The 6921-nt window shown below is 38.9% G+C and overlaps 1 pseudogene; it reads left to right on the top strand.

Moving 5' to 3' along the window:
* Positions 1–3006: 3006 nt before the first annotated feature.
* Positions 3007–4165, top strand: LOC103267221 (annotated as a pseudogene).
* The last annotated feature ends 2756 nt before the right edge of the window (positions 4166–6921 follow it).

The following is a 6921-nucleotide window of genomic DNA, read 5'->3' as shown; positions in this document are numbered from 1 at the left end:
CAGAATACCCTACAGAGAAGAGAGTGCTGCCTAGGAAAAAAATAAAAAAAACAAAAAACAGAAAAGCTCTGAGTACGCTTTGAATATTCTGATGAGTACAGATTAGTTTGTATGCTGAAGGGGACAAAACAATCCCTGAAGCTCAGACAGGACCAGAAATAGTTCATATCCCCACAAACTAAAGAAGAACAGTCTTGTAATTCATGGGATTCTGGGTAGAGTACTAAGAAAGGTATTATCTCAGTAGCAGAAAAAAAATAGCCCTAAACTCTAAAAAATAAGCTCTAAATTAACTGTTCTGTTGCTGTAAAACAAAGTTTAAAAGTAGAACTTGGCTGTGTGTGGTGGCTTACACCTGTAATTCCAGCACTCTGGTAGGTGGAGGCAGGAGGATTGCCTGAGCCCAGGTATTTGAGACCAGCTTGGACAACTTGGTGAGACCTCATCTTTACAAAAAATCAAAATCATTAGTTAGGTACGGCGGCACGTGCCTGTGGTTCCAGCTACTTGGAAAGTTGAGGCAGAAGGAGTGCCAGAGACCAGTAGGTCGAGGCTGCAGTGGCCCTGAGCACACCACTGCACTCCCACCTGGGTGACAAAATGAAGTTCTGACTCAAAAAAAAAAGTATTCCAAAAATTAAACTATTTTCAAATTATCTACATTCATGAGCAAAGTTTAATAACACTTTGACAAATATGAGCAATCAGCAAGATAAAATGTACAATTCTGTCATCCAATAGTAATTATCATAGAACTTAGTAGACACAAAAAAGATCCAAAATGAAATTTTAGAGATGGAGAGTACAATGTATGAATTTTAAAATGCACTGGAGATTAGTAGATTAGATGCTGATAATAAACTATTAATTGAAAGCATGGTAATAAAATCTATTCAAATTAAAACACAGAGAGAAAAAAGTCACATTACAAACAATTGTTCACAACAAATGATAAACAGAATTTTTTTAAAAGTCTCCAGGGTTAAAGAACAAATCATACAGAAGAGTAAAGATAAGAATAACAGGAGACATCTCTTCAGATTCATTATAGGACCCAAAATAGTGGAACATCTCCAAACACAACAAAAAACAAAAAACCGACACTGTCACCTTAAAATTCTATACTTAGTCAATGATGTCTTTTTAAAATATACAAAAATATTTTCCAGATATTCTAAAGCTGATAGGACTCATTACCAGCAGACATACACTATAAAAAATGTTAATGGAAGTGGTTCTAGGTGAAGGAATATGACACAAAGTCTGGACCTTACAAAGCAATTTAAAACACCAAAAGTCATAATTATAAAATAATTGTCATTTTATTTTATATTACATTAAAAGAAACTTTACTGTCTAGAGAAAAAAATATTATAATGAAGTTTGGGGCTTATTATATATAAAGAAGTAAGATATATGACAACAGTAGTGTAAATACCAGCATTATCTTGATACAAAAGTGAGAAAAATATACTAGAAGAAACTTTAGACCAATATCTCTCATAAATATAGACACAATAGTCTTTAACAATATTTTACAAATTCAAACTCAGCAACATATGAAAGGATAATATCTCATAGCCAAGTGAGGTTTATTTTAGGATGCAATGTATATTAAATTAATATTAATTAATACTTTTTAAATGTTAGTAATATTTTCAAAATTTAATATTACTCAATGTATATATATATATAGTATGAGTTCATTTATAAAATTCTAGACATTGCAAACCAATCTATAATGATTTATGAATGGTATCCTTGTCATGGTTAAATAATTATGTAGATGTAGTTTCATTAGTTCTAAAAACATATTTATAATATTTGATTTAAAGTTTTTGCCTAGTAAATCCAAACTCTGGGCTTCCCCAAAGATAAAGTTTCTGTTGACTATGTATAAGTCATACTTTCTTGTTTATTTGTGTAATTCATGACTTTTTTGTTGAAAAACAAATATTTTAAATAATAAAATGTGTAAATTTCAGTTATTAGATTCCCTGTCCGAATTGTCAGCTAATCATTGAACAAATATTTCCTTAAATTCCTTAAACTATAAGCTTCCTACCTTTCCTGGGGCAAAGAGATGCCTTCAGTGCTCTGGTAGTTCTGCCTTAACCTTTATTATCTGGCTGTGTAAAGCCTCAAGATCAGCCAGAGGTTAGATGTTAGGACAATCTCAGGTCATTTCTGGGTATGCCTACTGCCTTGTAGATTCCCCAGAAATATGTAGAGCTTTTCAAAGTCCTCTATAAAAATCACATTTCTCAGATTTTATTTTAATCTTTTTGACTAGCCTCTTGTTTTCTTTAGCTAGTATCACTGTCTCAAGCAGCTGAGATGTTAAACAACTGCCACTGATTGTTTTTGACAAATTTCCCTGGGGATAGACTTTCCTCAGTGAGTAAACTTGAATCAAGTCAAACGAAGACAATCTCTGTGAGTGAGGCATCCAGGAAGCTACTATATGGTCAAATAGCAACAATTCTCTGGGAATGGAGTTTCTTAGGCAATTCCAGACTTGTTCTATTCCTCTCCAGTGAGAGCTAGGCTGTTTTTTTGTTTGCTTGTTTTCTTTTTAACTCTTGTGGTTCCAATGCTGCTGATTTTCAAGGTTACTCTGGATCTAAGGAGATGGAAATAGAACAAGTTAAAATTCCAGAAAACCCAGTGGTCTTACTGAAATTCAACTATATTTTTGCATAAGTGCGTCCCAGATTGTTGTAAACATTTTATAAATTTCTAGAGTCACTTAATAGTTGATTATGTCAGGTTGGCAGCTGTTCCTAGCGGCCTCGGGCAGTCTAGGGGCTTCCAGGACACAGGCACGGGCGCCCTGCGGGTCAGGCCGCTCGGTTGTCCCGGCAAGGGCAAGGCGGCCGCTCCACCCCGGCGGTGCCGAGGCCCGGGCAGAGTCCCGCACCCGCCGCCCCACCCCCTTTCGTGCGCGTTGCCGGACCCTCAGGCTCGGCGGAGGCAATCGCTTGTTTGGGGGCCAGGAGAAGATCTTGATGAATAAAGCAATCATAATTCATCTCTAGAAAGACTACTTATACCCTGGCAATTGAAATGCTTTTTATTTAGAATAGCAGAAAAATGGGAAAAGAAAAAGATGATGGAAAACTCTACCAAGAGAATTTCTTGGACTTTTCTGAACACTTCAACCAACTTGAATTGTTGGAAACACATGGACAACTGATTCCCATTGGTTCTCAAAGCCTCTGGGTAGGCAATTCTGATGAAGATGAGGAGCAAGAGGGGAAAAAATGAAGAGTGGTATCAATTCCAAGAAAAGAGTCCTCTGCAAAACCCAAGCAAGTTACTTCTGTGGGCTGCTGAAAAGAATCAGCTTTCTATAGAGCAGAGACCCCTTTATGAAAAGGCCACTCAGACGGGTTCGGTGGCTCAGCCTGTAATCCCGCGCTTTGGGAGGCTGAGGTGCGTGGATTGCCTGAGCCCAGGGGTTCGAGACCCGCCTGGGCAACTTGGCAAGACCTCTTCTCTACAATAAATCAAAAAACTAGCTGGGCGTGATAGCGCACGCCTGTAGTTCCAGCTACTTGGAAGGTTGAGGCTGAAGGTTCGCTGGAGCCCAGCAAGTCAACGCTGGGGTGACCGGGAGCGGCCACTGCACTCCAGTCTGGGCTGCAGAATGAGACTCCAACTCAAAAAAAAAAAAAAAAAGAAAGAAAGAAAGAAAAGAAAAGATCACTCATGTGAACACCAGGGATGAGGATGTCTATATCCCTCTTCACTGAGCACACTACAGTGGACACTTGGACGTTGTCCGCAAGCTGGTTGCACAAGGGGCAGATGTCCACGCAGTGACTGTGGATGGCTGGACACCCCTGAACAGTGCTTGTAAGTGGAATCAGGCCAGAGTGACTTCTTTCTTACTTCAGTACGATGCAGATATCAACGCCCCAATGAAGGACCTCCTGACCCTCCCCCCCAACACACACACACACACACACACACACACACACACCTTGCCGCCACGAGCAGAGACAGGCAAGGACACCCTAGAACTCCTCCTGATGAACCATTACGTCCAACCAGGTCTGGAAAACAGCCTGCAGAAAGCTATCTGACATCGCCAGGAGGACAAGTATCTACACTACCTCTTTGAAATTGGGAGGGCTGCACAAATTCTTCACCTCAGTCTTGACAGTGCTCATAGTTTTCTTACGGTTCTAAGTACTGGTGCCTCCTTTGTGTGAGGTGTGAAATAGTCCCATTATAGGAAGTTGACGTCAAACGTTCTCTCACTACAGAAATCCAGTGATGCTCATTATAATGTTCTTCTGAACTGCCTGATCTTGATGACAAAATGTATTTGGAAGTTGTTTGGATATATCTTTAGTGATTTCTGTGGAGTTTGTGGTTGTTATCAGAAATAATTTTAACTTGCCTATGCTTAAAAACTTGACATGGGTTGTACAGAAACTGATATTTTTTGGTGCTGATCCAAGAGAAATGTATTTTTAATTACCTCACATCCCGGATCTTTGTTGAGTAGTTAGTATATTGACATATATTTTTATCAGGTAACTCAGAATTTAATTTTAAAATCTTAAGTATTCTGGTGCAGCCATTTGCTTTCATTTTCAACCAGAAGAAGTAACACTAGTGTCTTGAATCTTTATAAGTTAAAGAAAAAATACACCAAAACACCAGATTTTTGTCTTTTGAAAAAGTTTAAGGAAAACCATTAGCTAGGTGTTCCATCCATTAAAGTGGTACACAGCCTCCCCTGCTGGAATTCCCACAGTCTTGTGGCTGGTCCTACCTCACCCCTGTCAGCCTGTAAGATCCTTGTCCTAATGGCAAGTCAGGATGGCCTCGTAGACGTGCACACAACTGTACCTTAGTCCCAGAAATCGCAGCACATCTACTGTCAAAACTGGTGGTATCTGCCTAGCCCTGCTGGTCTGAATTCTGCTCACAGCCTCTTGCATTGATGGGAAATGTTGCTTTCCCAAGGTCCTCATTTTATACAGACTACACAAAAAGGCAAAGTGATGAAGGAAAAGAAATTCTAAGGCTGGGGGGATGGTTAGGAGGTTGGGCTGAGAGTTCCAACCCTCTAATCACATGGATGATTTCCCTGGCAACGAGCTCCTCCTTCCCCATGCCGAGGATTTCATCAAGAGTCACTTCTTTAAAACAAAAAAATGCTTCTATCACCCTCAAAATTTGAAGGAATTTAGGAATCCTGTATCAGAAACTGTAGTCAAAAACCAAATATCAGAAAATTCTTCTAGTGCCCTTATCTACAAGTATTTTAGAAGTTCTGCGTTAGGAACTAGGGATAGAGATTTTGCTCTAATATTTTGTCTTTGACCCCAGCTCCTGAAAAGGAACTCCTCAGACCTTTGTAATTTCCTGAATGATAGGAATGTCTGACACAGAGCTCCTAAATCACTTAGAATTTTTTTGGATGATGGGAGCACCTTTTGTTCTAATAGGACAACTCCTAGTGGGCTTTTGGACAGCTTCTGGAAGGAAGCTGGTTGCCAGGGAAACCAACCATGTGATTACAGAGTTGAAACTTTCAGCCCCAACTAGCAATCTCTGGGGAGGGGAGAGTGGCTAAAAGTTGAGTTGATGGCCAACGGCCAGTGATGTAATCAATTATGCCTACCCAATAAAACTTCCATAAAAACCTAAAAGGACAAGGGTGTGGAGACATTTGGGGTTCCTGGAGAGTAGCTCAGCCTGACCCGAGAGGGAATCTGGAAACTCCACACCTCTTCCTCTATACCTTGCCTTATGCACCTCTTCCATCAGTTGTGCATCTGTATCCTTCATCCTATCCTTTATTAAGATAATAAACTAGTAAATGTAAGAAAAGGCTTCCCCGAGTTGTGAGTCATCCTGGCAAATTAATGAACCCCAAAGTAGAGGGTTGTGGTGACTCTCATTTGTAGCTGGTTAGTCAAAAGTATAGATGACAATCTACTATTTGAAATTGACACCTAAAGTAGGGGGCAGTCTCATAAAACTGAGCCCTTAACTTGTGGCATTTGATGCTATGTCTAAGTAGACAGTGTCAGAATTCAACTGAAAGAGAAGACACTTAGTTGGTATCCACTGGAGAATTGATTGTTGGTGGGGCAAAAATCTACACATATTTTGCTTACCACAGGTAAAGTGTTCTGTGTCGTGCTGAGTGTAAAACTAGAAAAAATGTTTTCATTTGTGTGTGTGTGTGTGTGTGTGTGCGCATGCATTTTTCCCTTTTACACTAGTCCATGGCTAAATGCCCCAAGTCAATCTAAATTAATCTGATTTTGGGGTTTGGTGAGTCAATTTTCACTAAGTTTTCTCACCTCATGGGCAGTTGTATGGATACATAAACTTACATGAAAACTTTTACTTCCATAGCTACATAGAGAAAAGAACAATTGGAAGACAGAATCCAACTCAAAAAGAAGATAAAGATTGATGGCTGTTGATTGATTTCCTGATGGAAAGCAAGAAGCTAAAGGTCTCAACCAACATGTTCAACTGAAAGAGAAACACAGGTAGACCTGTTGCAAGTTAGCAGTTTTGTCTTTGGCTTTGATTGCCTGTGCAATAAATTGTAGAACCATATTTGAGTTATGAGTATTAAAGTATTAAAAAGATCATCTAATTGGACATACTTTTTATTAATAGATAGTCATAACTAACTTTGACATAAAACAATGAACTAAATAATCAGTGGAACCCTCTGTTATCTCTCCTAACATAAAGACAATGAGCTAGTCTGTGTTACATTTTCTATATTTACAACTGTTTAATGAGCAGAAGTCCCTAGATATTTTTAAAAAATCTGTTTTCTGGAAGATTCTGGGACACATTCCAAAAAGAACCAGATTCTCAAAAAAAAAAAAAAAGAAAAGAAAGAAAAAGAAAAGAAAGGTGCCATAGTGTATCATA

Source organism: Carlito syrichta, unplaced genomic scaffold, assembly GCF_000164805.1.
Source record: "Carlito syrichta isolate Samal-C Ts95f unplaced genomic scaffold, Tarsius_syrichta-2.0.1 Scaffold308074, whole genome shotgun sequence".
NCBI lineage: Eukaryota > Metazoa > Chordata > Mammalia > Primates > Tarsiidae > Carlito > Carlito syrichta.
The sequence above is the reverse complement of the archived record's forward strand: the minus strand, read 5'-3'. Positions and strand labels throughout refer to the sequence as shown.